The sequence below is a fragment of the Tympanuchus pallidicinctus genome, unplaced genomic scaffold (assembly GCF_026119805.1).
Source record: "Tympanuchus pallidicinctus isolate F22 unplaced genomic scaffold, pur_lepc_1.0 scaffold22, whole genome shotgun sequence".
NCBI lineage: Eukaryota > Metazoa > Chordata > Aves > Galliformes > Phasianidae > Tympanuchus > Tympanuchus pallidicinctus.
In genome coordinates, this window is record NW_026294739.1 from 23,759,395 (window position 1) to 23,776,063 (window position 16,669).

Below are 16,669 nucleotides of genomic sequence, written 5' to 3' on the forward strand. Positions count from 1 at the left end.
AATAAATAATTATAGTACATAGGTAAGGTATTATTCTTGTCTTTCTTTCCCTTTGTTTTATCCCCTCCATCCTTTGCCCTTCCTCTGATCAATTCATCTTCCATTTATTTTCTATTTCTGTCTGCAGGTTTTACTCTATTATGTATTACTCTGATATTCCAGCCATGCCACGTGCTTCAAAAGTAAAAGTACAGAGGATTTACCAAGTGAAGACAGGGAATCAGCAAAAAACTCCAGGGGATAAGAAGAAACAATTTCTGTAAAGAAATTAAGAAAGGAATTGAGGTCCTACCTGATGTCGCCTCGTATGCTGAGCTGGATGCCTCGTAACTTCTGTCACATTTCTGTCACTCTTCACATACAGCACAGAAGCACGGAGACTTCATAGCCAGCACAACCACACAGACCTCTTCACGTAGGCAAGTCCTGGTGAATCAGGGTTTGACCCAGTCTCTCTGACAGGTTAGAACAGCTTTTAATTCTGGTGGGCCATGTCGCGATTGGCATGAATCAACTCTCTCTTCATTTCAGTGTCCAGCCAGTGGGAGCTGCACAGGCTGTGCATTAAGTCCGTTCAAATTCCTTTCCTCCTCGGCGAGGTATTCCTACCTAGAAAAAGAAGAATTAAAAATAAGACTGTGTTTGGCCTCTAACAGCCTCGAAATCTCCCAGGGTGTTTGTGCATTCCACTTTTGAGGGCACACTTCTGACCCCAGGTTTAACATCTAACCCCCCAGAAGCGCCTTTATAATAATGATGAATAATTAATCAAGGTAATACGTTGTGTTTTAAAAGTCACAGCATCTTAGCTAATAAAAAAAATGAAACACTTATTTACTTTTCTCCTTCTTAAAAAAACAAGCAAATAAGTATTTATGGAAAAGCAAAACATCACAGCCTCACACCACTACAGGAAGGGAGCTGTACCGCAGGCCATCCCCCGCCTGCCCCCGCCGGCAGAACACCTTGCTGACCCAGCGCCCCTCCACAGCACTGCCCTGCCTGTGTCTGCTGCAGCTCCAGACCAGCTCTAGAAAAGCTCCTATAGCACATGCACTGCTCAGGTGCAGGCTGGGCTCTCATCTTTCTTCCTTTTCCCCTCACGGCAAACACTATGATGTAACCAAAACACAACTGGATACAACTCTAATTAGAATTTGCAAACATTAATCAGACGTTTTGCCAAGAAAGCTGGTCCCAAGGATTCAGGAGAAAACAAGCCATGTATTCTTTTTGTGGATTTCCTCGCACCCCTGAGCTCTGTGCAACAAACAGGGCCGTTCGGAGCTCAGGGATCAGCTTGGTTGTCACAGGCAGGACTCAGAGCCACGGGGCCGAGCGCCCAGCCCTGCCAGTGCTGGAGCACGGCCACCCCAGGCAGCTCCCAGGGCGCTCAGGGCAGCGGCGGCGGGACATGTCCTGCTCCCAGCACCCTGCCCCTGACCTTCCTATTCCACATGGCTGTACGTTAGTGATGGGCAGTGCTAGCAGATGGCGAAGTTTGAGCCGGGCTAATTAAACATACTGAGCTAATAACCTTCCATTTTGGGACCGGTATAATTCATAATTCAATGTATTGCTGCTGAGACATTAACCTTTCAACAGCTGGCACCGTGCCCACTGCAGCCTTAGTGCTGACCATCTTTCAGGAAAATGAGTATTATTGTTAAAACAGGTCTAAATCATTCACGGCTTCAGCTTCTGTGTCAAACTGTACATGAAAATAAGTAGTAGGCTGGGTAATTTATTTACCTTTTGGTGGTTATTCTTATGATTTCATATCATATTCTGTGATTAATAAACATTGGCCAAGTGCCATTTTGTTGTCACTTTACCTTTCCATACTGCAGTGGTTATTCTGACTTTCATCTTTAACAGGTTCAAGACTGATGCAGGATTGTTTGGCACAGGCACAAACACTCATTTCAAGGAGGAAGAACTTACTGTAACCTAACTCCACAGCATTCAGCACAATTATTGTGACTACCAACCTGCCACAGTTCTGCATTTTGCTGTAACAAGTGCATCTCTGTGTAAATACTCAGATTAAAACACTTAATAAAAACAATGCACATAGTATATGCAGCTATATGAACAGGTTCTGGCTCAAAATACTGGATAGAAATACTGGATACTGGAAAGAAAGGTAGAAAGTTGAAATCTCAGCAGCCCCTTGTTGGGAACACGACAGACTGAGGGCACCCTTAGCTCTGACTGCTGGGGCCTGGCTGACTGACCATGTCACGTGAAAACAAAACACAACACTCAGCCCAACCGTCTGCATTATAGCTGGCAGTAACATCTATATGGCCGTAGGAAAATCTAGCAATATAAACCTGGCCTTTCTCCAGGCTCCACTCAGCAGGCGACACGGCAGCCCAGCCCTCACTTTCCCCAGGAGCTGACCAACAAAAGCTGAGGTTTTTATCCGTAGGGTGAAACGTCAACACCTGTTTGCCAAGTCTGTCTGCTGTTTATGCAGAGCCAGAAGAGGACAGGGCTCTACAGCTGGAATTTCATCTCATTTTTAGCCAGACTTTGATTGCTCATAGGAATGTAACAGTTTGCCACCTCTTATTCCAACATCCACTGTGAATTAGAACAGCAGCTCAGTCTGTGGATTTCCTATGCTTTTGCTATGCTGTGCTCTGAGCTCTGCGTGGATACAGAAGCAGAAGCCGGGCTGCTCACACGCACTGGGATCTGAGAACAGAGTTGTGCTACTCAACTCACAGTCTGTGCTGGAGCAACAAGCACAGCTCTTTGTGAACCCACAGCTGGAGGTTTCACATTTTATTCTATTGCGATTCAGAGATTCCAGACTGAGTAAAAAGTATTAACACAACCCGTGTTGTTGATGATGATGCAGATAGATATGTAACCTTGATTACATGAACGGTGCATAACTTGATGTCTGCTGGAGTCTGGGCAGGCCTTGGAGGAGTCACGACAAGAGTGTTCTACCTCTCAGTCCAGGTCCCACAGGGTCTCTGACCACCACAGCTGGCAACAGAACCCACCCCTCACAGCCCCTTACAGAACTATATGAAAAGTGAACGTTCTTCTGCATACCTCCTTTATACTGTACAGACGCAGCATCAGTCACAAAAAATATCTATTTATAAGGAGACAGCAGACAGCCTCTCACTCCTGTGAGTGCTAACCTGTCCCTGTTGCTCCATTCCCACAACACTGGCAGCCCTGCCCTGAGCCACTGCACCCGCTTTGTGTTTTGAGAAGCGTGGCTGAACCACAGCAACTGGACCAAAACCCCTTCAGCTCCTCGCTCCACTGGCAGCACAGCGTCCCTGCATTTCACTCCCTCTACTGGCTCCATTTTATACACTGATGATTTGCAAGACCTTAAATGTGTGTAAGCCTGGGACACCTCTGTGTCCAGCTCAGCCGTGGCAGCCTGCTCAGTGCTCCTCCGCATCAGTGCTGTGGCCACAGGGATGGAGCACGCCCTGCTTCCCCTGAGTGCTGGGACATGGGGCACTGCCTGCTCCCAAGCTGAGCTGAGCTCTGGGCCGGCTCTGCTGTCCCAAAAGGGAGCGGGGTTTCACCTCAACAGCTCCGTAATGACTGGCTGCAGAAACACTTGGGTACACACATGTAGAGTCATGACCTGTCATGTGAATGCTGCCCAGGTCTGTTCGCTTTGTCTATCTTCCAGAGAAAAACACGGTATATTAAGATATGTGCCCTGGGCGCCACGCTGCTGGAGGGTCCCACTGCACTGTCACCGGCACTGCCTGCAGCACGGCACAGCCAGTGGAGGGCCATGCTTCTCGGCGGAGCAGTTACACAGGAATCCCACTCAGTCCTTACGGCAGCATCGCTCCTGCTTCTCTTTAGTATCACTCAGTACTATTTTTACTTCTGCAGCGATGACTGCACAGCAGAAGGACTCTCATTTTGAGCTGCTCAGGAGAGCACTGTGGGACACGTGCACTGTGCCGCGGAGCACAGCCCCTGCCGCTGCCTGCACCGGCTCCCACACGGCCTGGGCCGCGCTTCCGCCATGAGCTGGGAACCTCCTGAGGCTGCCGAGGCTTCAGAACCCACAAACAATCCTTGAGGGCATGCAGTTTTTTTCTCCCTGGCTCCCTGCATGGGAATAGCATTTGCTTTCCTGCTGTAGTTCCTGTTGAAAAGGAAATTCATGGCAGCTCTCTTCTGTACCTATATTCTGTGAAGGGAAATGGCTTTCATAGGTAATATTTGAAACAGAAAAGAAGAAGGAAAGAAACAAATCAACTTTAACTCTGTAACGCCTTCTAGAGATACACTTACGTTTCAAAGAATACCAGCGCAGAGGCCTGCAGAGCTGGGTGCTTTGCCGGGCAGTCAGAAATATCAGCCTTCTTAGGCAATAATCCCTGGCGCATCTAAGCCAGAGCTGTATTCTTGAGCAAGTTCTTGCCTTCCAGTAGCCATGTGATTTTTTGTGGCAAGAATTACTCAATGTAGCTCCTCTCTGAAACGTCCTATCCAAAACATTCAAAACAAGCTTCAAACTGAGCATCTCCACCTTCTGCCAATACTACTTAGGCCAATATTATTGACACTTTACAAGTGGGAGAAATGAGATACTTTTCTTCTAGGGGAGGCAAAAGCTGCCAGTACGCTGGCACCTCACATCTTCAGTGACTGCCCACCACCAGAGAGAGCACCAAACAAACCAACGTCAAAGCAAAAGCTACCTTCTGCACCACGGTTCTATGCAATTTGAAAGTTCAGGTTTCTAATTGCTCTCTTGAGGCCTTATTACTTGTTGATGAGGTCCTTTTGGGAACAGCATCAAACCTATAATAATAAACACTCATTTCACTGGAAAGTTTGTAACAGCCATGCAGCTCTGCGTCTGCAAACCGGTGCTGTGATGGCATCCCAGAGCAGCCTGCTGCTGTTCCGCTGATGCGTCTGCTCTGCAGCCTGATTAAGGGTTGCGTGTTTCACCTTTGGCAAGGCCCTCGCTTTTCTGCATGTTCCGCTCTGCTTTCCAAGCCCACACAAAAAGGGACTCTCGTCCAGGGTTTGTCTCACGGAGCAGAAGTTGCGTGTGCACCATGTGTGCAGGCAGAGCTGTGGTTGGGCCCACGCACTGCAGCCACCTGACGGCTCTCCAGCTTCAGGGTGGGCTCCTCTCCCCAATGGCTGGTGGAGACCCAGCGAACATTTTTTGAGGCAAAAAACAGCCTCAATGTAGATGGATCACTTCATAGTCGACATTTACATTTGCTGAGCAGAACGTGTCAGCACCGCTGCCTCTCCCAGGCTGCAGCTCTCTGCTGAGGCTCCTACAGAATGTTTGCTGGTTCCTGAACCATGGCCAGCCTGAGGCCAGAGGCTGTGGTGTCCCCCCGGGGCCGCTCCCTGCCCATGGCATCCTGTTCCCATTGCCAATCAGCACTTGCCTCCTTAATTTTCAGAGGCACAAGGTTCTCCTAACTAATTAGTCTGAAGTGTAATTTTGTGTATAGGTATTTTGAAAGCATTTGGAAATAAATGCAGCCCACCATTTTATGGGCTGAGTTTCAGAAGAAGAGGGGAGATGCCGAGCTGCGGCAGTCTCAGGCGGCAGACGCTGTCAGGTCTCCGATCTTGGCCAGCCTTTGCAGCAGGGCGCCAGGTCTCCTTGAAGGCCTCCGTGATGAATCGGCCCGGAGCGAAGCCGGTGTTTATCTCGGCCCTGCCGCGGGGGATGGCTACCTGTTGGAAGGGCTGCGGTCGATGCGGACGAGGGCAGCCGTGCGTGAGCTGCTACACAGGGCTCGGTATCGATCAGAGCTAACGGCTGCCGATAGGAACGTGGGGCGGGCTGACAGCCGAAGAGAGGGAAGGAGGAAACGGCCTTCGCTGGTGGCAGCCGTACAGAGGAAAGCCGATAAAAAGTCAATTCCACTTAACAGAATGGCTGCTAACTAAATATTTTGGGGCTGGAGCTCAGCTTCCCAGACAGTGTCTGTGTGCCAGAACTGAGACATCAGGTGAGCGCAGTGCAGGATAAAGGATGCGGTGACAGCACGGCCTGCCAGCGCAACAGGGAACGCCGCCTCCTGGGGAGAAGACTGGGGGTATCTCAGCTCCCTGCAACCAAGGAGGCATGGAGCTCCCAGCCCCTTCCAGCTGAGACACATCTTGCAACAGCCTGATTCCACCAAGGCCCATTTCCATGCCAGGAGCAGATTAAGGAGCCCGCCACAGCCACCTTCTGCCTTCCTCAGCCTCAGTGCTGCTTTGGGCTCCACTACATTGTATGGCCATATCTTGTAAGACAGCACAAAGCAATGGAGAGCTGTTTTTCCTGGGCCCAACATTCAACATTTAGACAGCGTTTCAGGCCAACTTTTAGGCTGGCTCAGTGCTCAAGGCACCTAATATCAAGCAATTCTCCAACAGTTTGATTAATAGTGTCACAGTCATAGCTTCAGTTCAGGTTCAACCTTTTTAATGTTTCATTATTTTACAAAGTAATAAATCAGGACAGCAGGAAAAGACAGATGTAGGAATGTCCCTGCCTATCCATCTCCTCACGAAGACAATGGGTCAGAGGATAATTGTTTCCAGGGTTGGGGTAGCTGATATTAGAAAGCCCGCATTGAAGGAGTTTGTAACAGAGCTGGCTATAAAGGAGGGAAAAAGGAAGCTGGAAGGTGTCGGCGTGTCCTGCAGGGCTGGGCTGCGGGTATGGGAAGGAGCCGGTGGGGGCTCCCAGGAGCTGAGCAGGACAAGAAGTCCCATGGCAGAATGCAGGAAGGGCGGCTGCGCCAACGCTGCCCACGTCCCGGAGCAGAGCGGGATGCCGTGCACCTCTTCCACAGATCCCACCCAACCAGAGCCAGAGCAGCCGAGCCAGGATCACCACACAGCTCCCTGCTGAGCTCAGTACTGTGATGATGGAATTAAGGAACAACACATCCTAAAGGAAAAAAAGCCAAGTTGTGCACATTTGTGCAGATTCTAAAGAGTGGAAGGCAGAACTCACAGTTGAGACTGTGGAAAGTAATGTGGATGATGCAGAATGGAATAAAATATTGACATGTTTTTGTGAGACTAAAAAGTTATAGAGTGAAGCACAGAAGGGCTTGGGTTGGAGAGGATCTCAAGAATCATCAGGCTCCAGCCCCTGCCACAGGCAGGGTTAAAAATATAGGAGAAATCCGATTTGTGATGAAGGAGACGGGAAGAGCACAGGAATATGCAGTGAAACAGGAAGGATAAGACTGAAAGTGGTGAATGTCAAGCTTGCTTTGTTAGAAGGAGGAATGGAGAAAGAATAAGAGATCTGAATGAATACGGTGTAAAAATAAAAGGCTACAAAGTTCGTTACGGCACTGTGTTTTATAGGGGATGAAACGTGTGACAACAAAAAGAAGCGGCTGCAGGAATGTGAGTAAGAGGAGATGGCATCTTGGAAAGGATTTTTTGAGTTTAAACAGAGAATAATCATTCAAAAATGGTGAACAGTGAGGAATCTGTAGGGAGGGTGGCATTCTGGTTTGGTCATTTTAAATTGAAAGCTTCACAGAAAAGTAACAAAAATCCAATGAATGCACTTTGCTTTTCTTATCAACTGATTCGTTAAGTGCAGTGCAAATTCTGGGATGGCACACACAGATGAAAAGAAATTCATGTGCAGCACTGTGAGAACAAGCCAGACAGATGTTTGGAATTTTGGCCCCACTTTGCTTCTTACATCACAGAGCAAAGCAACTGTTATATAGAACAAACATTTTGCCACTTTGCAATTTACTTCAATTTAAATTTGCTTTTAAATTCCAGTTAGTTCAGTGAAGGGACCTGACAGCCCCAGTGCAGAGGCATCTACAAATTATCTGCTATTATAACTTAACCACTGTTAAAAGAGGTGTTAAGTCCTGATTATCAAAACGGTCCTTAGAACGCACGTACCGCGCTCTGGACAAACAGACACTTCATACAGTGAAGAAATCAGTTCTGTATTTCCATATGTTTTCCTGCAAAATATATGCAGTTCAAAACTGGACTGAAATCCACACATTAGAGCTAAAGCCTACTTCATTCTGCTTGCTTATCAAGACGCATCTCTATAGGATGTTATATTGTTATGTTTTAAAGCTGGCACAGTACAGGAAAAACTAATGAAATCTATTAGACTTACAGTACAAAAGAGGAGAGATTTCTAAGAAATACTGCACAAAAAGCACAGATTAAAAAAATGGAAGCAGCAGAGAACAGCAACTATGTGCCACAAAAGACAAATACAAAAAGCTCTGCTCTCTCTTACAAGACACCCACAGTCCTCCATCTGTCATCTCAGCCCTTCCTCTCCCAACTGTTCTTAAATTAAATGAATGCTTCTAATGGGAGATTTTCTCATGAAAGCTTATGAGAATTCATCCAAAGACAAATTAAAACAATGCTGCAGCAATCATGCAATCCACCTCTCTAACAAGTTACCTGGCTTCCATGTTTGCATTTAGAGGAGGGGAAAAAAAAGCAACAATACACACCCAAATAAGGAAAAAAACATGTAAAGAGCAAATCTTCCACAGGCTGCTCCCTGTCACCCTGCTTACAGTTGTGCAGCTGACACTGAAGGTTATACTGCATATGAGCCCACTGTACATCTGATGGGACGACTTCACTCTGCGGGCCTTGCAGTTTGAACATTTATAAAGGGACAACTGGCATTAAAACAACGTATTATTTTCTCTTTGTGTAAATAAAACTAGTTCATGCCACTGAGTTCAAAGTGCTTTCAAATCTACTTCCCTACTCTTCAGTGATCATTTCAGTTGCTTTTAGCATCTTATCTAAGTTGAATAATAAGCTGAGACTAACATTTTCACTTTTGTTTCTTGTTAGCTTAATTTTGGTGTCGCTGTGCAGTATTATAATGTTCTGTGTTGGGCTGAATGCATTTAATACCCACCAGCTGCATTCCAGATAGCCACAGTAGCAAAACTGTAATGAAATATTTCTATCAAAACCAGGTATAAAAGAGCACAGTTGCAAAGGAAATGTATCTTAAATTTGGACATAATCATCTGACAGCACCTCTTTAGTAACAGGTCTTCGTTTCCTCTACATTTCACCGTTTTGCTGTCTGAATTCCCAGCAGGTAGGTTCATACCACATGGGTTATTTTCCTAGCTAATAGTCACTCTAAATTTAGGTCTAGCAGCACAAAGAACTCAGAAGACAGACTGTCTCTGCCCCCGCAGCTCTCAGCTCAGCCAAGGCCGAGGCTGGCAGCTGCTGGCTGATGGACACGCGGCCGGGGCTCCGCAGCGGGCGGCCATCGGGCCCACGGCAGCACGGTGAGCGGCTCTCAGGCCAGCACAGCACTCCGCAGTGACCTCGCCGCCAGCCGGCCCTGAGTGGCCGCTGCAGTCACCTCCGCTCCAGCCCTCCATTTCACTACCTTTATTTTGCTTTTCCTGCTCCCTCTCAGCACCTGATTGCAATGCTCAGCCGAATTAAGAGTCTCCTTGGACTTCCTTCACTGTTCAGTTTAATCTCTTCTACTCCTTTCTTGTTCTCTCACTCTTTGCATGATTTCTGCACTCACCATCTTCATTACCAAAGTCACTCGGACCTTAAGAGTTCATCCTGAAAGGTAACAAAGATCCTCCCCAGGCTCTCCTGCCTCTGTTCCTTTCTGCAAGTGCTCTTTAGCAGTTCCTTCTGCTGCAGTTCCTCGCTGTTGTACTTAACCACCATGAGTGACAGAAATCCAATGCTGACCACTTCATTATCCGCCGACCTTGTCCCCCGGCCTCCTGCCCCTCCATCTCTCCTGGGCAGCCCGCCCTACGTCACAAGGCCTTGTTAAAGGTCAGGACCCCAAACCATCAGCATCGGTCGTGTTGTTTTACTGTATCACCAGAGAAATCAGGCCTGTCGGATCTCATTAAGCCCTATTTGTGGGTGGAACACCACTCCTGGAGCGGGATGAGCTGCTACCTTTGAAACGCAATCTTCACCAGATCAGATCAGTACAGCACAGGGATTATATTCCACCAGTCAATCTCTCATAATCACTCCCACTCTTATTGGCACGGCTACCGCTGTCCCTGCATGAGAAAGGAAATCCTCTTAAACAAATACTCTCCGCAGGAATAAGGCTTCCCCTCACATCAGGGCCGGGGCTCTCGCAGGACAGGTGCCTGCAGGGGCTGCGTGAAGGCTGACGGTGGGCTGGGCGCCACGCGCTGCGACTCCCTGCAGCCAAGCACGGAGCTGTGTCACACAGCACAGCACAGCACTGATGATGGAAACGCGTTAAGCGGTCCTCTCAACGCTCCTGTGAAATAAAGCAGGAACCATCACCGCCGCTCCGCAGCAGGGAAGTGACGCGACTTCCTGAGTGTGACTGAGCAAGCGAACGCCCGCGCTGACATGGTGATCGTTGCCAGCCTTAGAAGGACCCTTTAAATCACAGCTATTAGTGTCTTATCTGACACAAATGTAACAGGGAGAGAACTGTCCTCTCCAGGCTTATCCACAGTGCTAAGGCAGGAATGATGGTAACGTAGGTGGTGCCCTAAGGAATCTCCTGGGAACACAGTTATGTGCAGAGATACAAAGTTAGGTGGTAAGTAACACTGCGCTTCCTACATCAACTGCGTGTTCCAGAGTGGCTACATGTTGCAGAAGGCAAAAAATGATACAAACTTGCATGGATTCTGAAGACACTCAGAAATCTGTGTCCTATATGAGAGTAAATCAGAAAATAAACGGAGAAAAGAAACCAGCAAAATCCTTAAGAGTAGCATTTAGAACCAGGTCATGTCTGGTCAGGGCAAAGCAACCTCTGCACAATAGCACAGGATGAGGAAAGGCAGCATATTCAGTTCCAGAACTGTACATGCTTCAATTATTTAAGTGACTTGTAACGGCTGCCTCCTCTACCATGTTGTGGGACCACATCTATATCCTACAATGCATCTGTAAAATTACAGCTTTCTTAGCCTGAAAACTACCTTGTGAGCTGGTGGTTCTCCTGCTCAGGAAGGGTTTGCCACGGCCAGCTGACACCAGTGCTGCTAAAACCAACGGAATACAGATGGGAAAGGAACAATGATTTGAGGAAGGAGAGGCTAGACTTCTCTGGTCTGAGGAACTATATGGGAGCCAAGCCTCAAGATGAGATCTGGATGAGTTTTTATGTCATCTTACTTAGTTTTTGGTATTCAATATAATGTCCAGAAAGATGAACTTAGATGTTGCCCAGTGAGTGAATTACTTTTGTACAGACATTGTCCACATGTGGGGCACGGCAAATTCTAAAAAATTCTTAGAACAAAAAAATCATTAAAAATGAAGAAATCCTAAGAAATCCTCCTAGACAGAAAAATGAGAAAGATCTTGGCAGGTTTAACAGAGAGACCTCAACACACAGCATGTAGCTTCAGAATAATTTATTCAGAGTCCCGTGAGAAGTAGTAACTGCACAGGAACAGCACAGAGGTCAACAAGGAGATACACTGCGACCTCGAAAACCTGAGGGTAGGGCCCAAACCACAATGAAACACTACACCGACTTTGTGTAGTTCTCAGCCAGGCAGGTGCAGCTGCCTTTTTAAGGGACACAGTATGTACGAGAGGTGCAACAGCAAACAGCCTTCACGAAAACCAGCATACATTTTACTCCAGATTCTCAGGCAGGCTCTGGGAACAGACAAAAAAAGCCTGAAGTTCTGTTTTTTACATAGGCCACTAATTCTGATATTTTTGCATCAGTTTGGGTCACCTGGGTCATAAGATATGAGCTTTCAATTTTGCAAAGTTTCTTCCAAGTCATTCTCCTAAGAGCTCCTTTAATCTGTTCTTAACCAGAAACAGTGGGGCTATCTCAGCTGGCTGCCTTTTAAATTCTCGTGCCCATTTACAGACACTTACCAGAAAGAGGTACGGTTTTCAATAGGAAAAGAAAAGCTGAATTAAGCTAAAGCATGTTTTAATTTAATTTAATTTTTCCTAATACTAAGAATAAACATATATTATATCTGTCATTGCTTAAGATTTCAATATTTGCTTAATTAGCAATGCCAATGAGAATAGGTTGTACCTAATGATGGTGAGCATGCTCCTTTGGAAGGTTACAGAAGAGGCATCTTTCTACCCCAGAAGAAAAGCAGCACGGGATGCTCACTGAGGCGCCTTTCTCTGTGAAGCTGCAGTGAATTTGCTGCTTGACTGCAGCACTGAAACTATCTGTCAAGTCTAAAACAGAAAGAGAGTTTGAAAGGCAAACGCAATCTGTGATCAATACCCTAACAAATCCAAAGGAAGCCCCAGCTCCCGAAGGGTTAATCCAGAGAAGAAAAGGCATCCGAATGTTTAGCGAGCTAATGTGTTTATTGACAGGCAGGCCTTTAAGTCCTCAACAGGGAAAAGCGCGGACAAGTGAATGAAGTGAGAGTCAGACAAGCAGCTTTGCTGGAACGCGGTTGGCTTTGTGGCTCTGCTGCGTTTCGGATTCCCCCTGTGCCTTCACCACGGTGCCAGGCCAGTTCAGAGCCCACCGAGAGCAGCCCAGCACCTCACAGACAGACCCAGTGGCTCTGGGCACACCTCTGCAGGCCATTCTGCGTGAACATGGCACCCTCGGCATGCGCTGGTGCATCCAGCATCTCGTCTCTAAGACAGCGTCCAAACTGCTGATCCAAATTCTGCACTCAGAACCAGGACCCCAGCGCTTTGGTTGTATGGGGACGGCTGAGCACGGAGCACCGCTGCTCTGGCCAGAGCCTCAGCATGACAGCCGTGTGCTGCACTGCAGCTTGGTGCTGGTGGAGCGGCTGCAGACCACCTTAACTCCCCTACACCCAACCATGGGCCGCGGGTCAATGCCAGGGTCAGGGGTCGGTGTCCCGCCTGCTAATGGAGTGTAAGCTAACATTGTCCTCAAATTGCTGGAGTAAAAAGACAATGCCCACCTCCCGCTGATGGCCTTACCCTGGGGGGGGTATCGGCTTTATTGGAAAACTGCCAGGCTCAGAGGTGATAGAAGTGGCTGATAGCAGCTAAAGACTGTTTGATTGTTGCTGGAGAACTGGGCGGAAGCCGTCTGCAAGGCAGTTCATTGACTGATCCCACAGAGCTGTTTATTGACACCGGGTTTTCCTCACTCAATGGATCTCTTAGGCCCCGCGTGCCTCACAGCCTCGCTCTACAGGACAGCAGCTCCGGCCCAGCAATGCACCGCCAGCCCTGGGCTGAGCCTCCCACCACGGCACACTCCCAGCATGGGCTCACAGGGCCAAACAGCGGCATTCACCCCAACCGCATGGCCTCATGCCAGGGAACCATGGGATGAAATGGCACCTTCTGCAGAGGCACCACCTGAAACTGCACTGAAAAAACAAGAGAAATTGCAAAGGGAGGAGGGGAAAGACGCTACCAGAATTGGGGATAACAGTACTATGAGAATTTTGGTCTGTCCTAGGCTACAGCGCGCATTCAGTTCAACACGAGGCTGAAGGGAAGACTTGTCCTTTGGATGACAAACACCTGGCTGCCGGTACCACAGCTGCTATCATAAAGACACGACGACAGTATACTCCTTACGGATTTCCAAGCCCTACCACGTTGTTCTGCAACTGAACTAGACGTATCAATTAAGAGATGGTAAGAAGAAAAAACAAATTCATGCCCCATCCAGGTGACAACCTATCCACAACACTGATAGCAACAGAGCCCCATCAGCAAGAGAATGACTCAGCGAGCAGTGCTTCCCCAAAGCCTCAACAGCCTGTGATTAAAGGACTTTAATGATCTTTATGCTTTTTTTCTCTACTTCTTTCCTAATGATCCCTGACAATGTTTGATCATTTGATTACTGCTAAGCACTGAAATGATGCTAGAGAAAACTACTCACTGTAGCCCCAAGATCTCTCACCTGAGTGGTGACAGCTAGCTCCACGCTGTATGATGCCATGCCATTTTTTAATAGACAATTCCAAATTTTGCATCTGCTATAGAACATATCTTAGCTAATTTTCACATTTTAGTTTCACTGCAGAAATACTGCGTTGTACTGCATTTCAGAAGCTCTCGTAGTTCTGTTCTTGTGTGCAGAGATTATCAAGAGATGCCTGTGTCCCAAGTGCCTATTCAGGAAACAAATAAATACACTGGAAAATTGTTCCCTATAGGCTTGGCAATCTGGTTTAGAATAGACGTGGAGAGGCATGTGAGGAGGAACACCACAGTGGAGAGAAGAATGGGCAAACTGTATATTGGCACCTCTACAGATAAAAGGCGCAAATTGGAAATATCTGCATTTGAGAACTATTTTCTCAAACACCAATGCCACATCAGTGTGAAGCTGTTTCAAACAGTTTTTCCACAAATCACAGCTGAACTGAGAGGCAGGTGGGCTGCAGCAGAGCTCAGCCACAGGCAGAACAGTGCTGCGCTGCTCTGGGGCGAGAGGGAGCTGCTTCTGGTGCAAGGAGCTCTGGGCACCACGGCCTCCAGTGAGCATGGATCTCGGCAGCAAGGAAGTTTCTAACACAGCTGTTTCTGCTGCAATTTCCCAATGGCCACACTGGAAGCAAGAGGACTGTTTTGCAATGGCCTTCATCAGTCTGAGATCATCTGCAAGAGCTGGGGACAGCCTGTGCTTCAGACTGCACAGTGCTGAGCCCAGAAGAGCACTTCCCTTCTGCAAAACCCAGAGTCAGGGAGAGGCAGGGTGTGGGCAGAAGCAATGGAATCACAGAGCCATCGGGGTTAGAAGGGACTTCTGAAGCTCCCCCAGTCCAATCCCACTCCTCCCCCCCCTCCCCCAAAGCAGATCCCTACAGCAGCTTGCAATGTATCCAGTTGAGTTCCCAACATCTCCAGAAAAAGAGACTCCCCGCCTCTCTGGGCAGCTCTGCCAGTGCTCTGCCACCTTCACAGCAAAGTTCTATCTCATGCCCATATGGAACTCCTTGGGCTCCAGTCTGTGCCAGTGCCCCTTGTCCTGCTGCTGGGCACCACCAAACAAAGCCTGGCCCCATCCCCCTGACCCCTGCTCTTCAAATACTGATCGGCACTGACAGGATCCCCCTCAGCCTGTCCCTGTCTGGAGACACCCCAGGCAGAGCATCTCTGCAGCCCCCACTGGGCTCTCTCCAGCAGCTCCCTGTCTGCCTGGAATCCAGGAGCCCAGAACTGGACACGGAAGTCTGAGGGCCATGCTGGGGGTCAGCAGTGAGCTCAGTGATGGGACTCGGCAGCTCCAGCAGCGCAGCTCCATCCGTCCAAGGGTGGCACTGAGGCCCGGCTGTCAGAGATGGTGACAGTTGTGGGGTTTTTTTAGCTTTATCAAGGGGGATTATTTTTAACCCAAATTATTTTGCATTGTAAATGTTTAAATCCACATCAAATCCAGATTAATGCATAAAATAGTCCAAGAGGGTATTTACTGGAAAAAAATATCAATAAGTCACATTATTATGGTTAGCTCCCATACGAGTGTTTTAAAAATGGGAAAGTCTGAGATTTTGGCTAACACGTCACTTTAGGGAGAAGATTCAAATAAACCTCTCTCCAAAAGAGCCAAAGTTTAAATGCAAACTGGAACCCTCAGTACTTTTTCACAACACGCCTGGAATTAATAATGCAGATAAATCCTAAATAAATCAGGATTAGTGTTCACTGCATCTTGAGGTTTAATGCTCCATCTGAGGGTGGCAGGGCCGTGCTGGAGCTCATCGTGGGGCACGACGGGGGCACTGGGGACGCTGCAGGGCCGTCGGTGGCACACAGCCGTGGGATGGGGCCGGGGGCTCTGCAGCCTGGTGGTTTGGATCCGTGTTCAGAGGTCAGTGGGACTGCAGTATTTCACTGTCTTATCAGCAAAAAGATTACATTTCTCCTCACGGTTAAAGAGCTCAGCCCCACTCTGAAGGAAAACACAACCACGGCCGCCAGCACGCGGGCCAGGAGGAGCCACAGCTACAGGCGCAGAGCTGTGCCGGGCAGCCGCCCCACTCTGTCACGGCCCCACAGTGTCACGGTCTGCTCAGAGCCACACCAAGTGGGTTCTGCTGCCTTGCCATGCCCATGGCCACCCCTTACCTGGGCCCATCTGTCCCTGCTGCGCACAGTGCCCCACACTCAGGTGCTGGACCAGCCGGGAGCCTCACAGTGCTGCAGGCTTCCAAGAAATCTTCTCTCCCATCTGTTTCCTGTTCCTTTTTTCAACACTTCCTCGACTCTCATACCAGCCCTGCGCTCCTTGGAGACAGAAGGCAGAGCATTGCCTTCAGCCCCAGCAAATGGCTCACACCTGCACACAGCAGCCCATAGGCAGTGGGTGCTGCACACAGACGCAGGCAGCACACAGATCAATGCCCACTGGGCTGGGCCAGCAGCCACGGACCTGCAGCCAGGGTGACTGCTTTAAAAGAAACTTGGAAACGTGACCTTTGGGTGTAATATCTGCCCCCCGTGTCATCCTTTGCATGCGATGTGGGAGGTCATTAAGACATGAACGTAGAGCACAAAATGGCACAGCAACACGGTGTCAGAGCCCAGCAGGCAAAACCAAGAGAACGAAACGCCTCAGCGGCCGACGCGCTAACAGCCAAGCCTGGCTGTGCTTCCGAGAGAAGTACTGCTCACGTGTCTTTAAAAGGAGCAACTTCCAACACTGAAGACACTTGTGTGCAGCATGGATAGG

At 48.5% G+C, this 16,669-nt stretch overlaps 1 protein-coding gene across 2 annotated transcripts in view; it reads right to left on the minus strand.

The window, feature by feature from the left end:
* The window catches only part of ZFHX3 (zinc finger homeobox 3), a 508,991-nt gene that overhangs the window by 152,284 nt on the left and 340,038 nt on the right, over positions 1-16,669 (minus strand). For both annotated transcript variants that reach the window (XM_052686500.1, XM_052686501.1), the window contains one exon: positions 293-609. The gene's annotated coding sequence lies outside the window, so the exon portion shown is untranslated. The remainder of the gene's footprint in view (positions 1-292; positions 610-16,669) is intronic.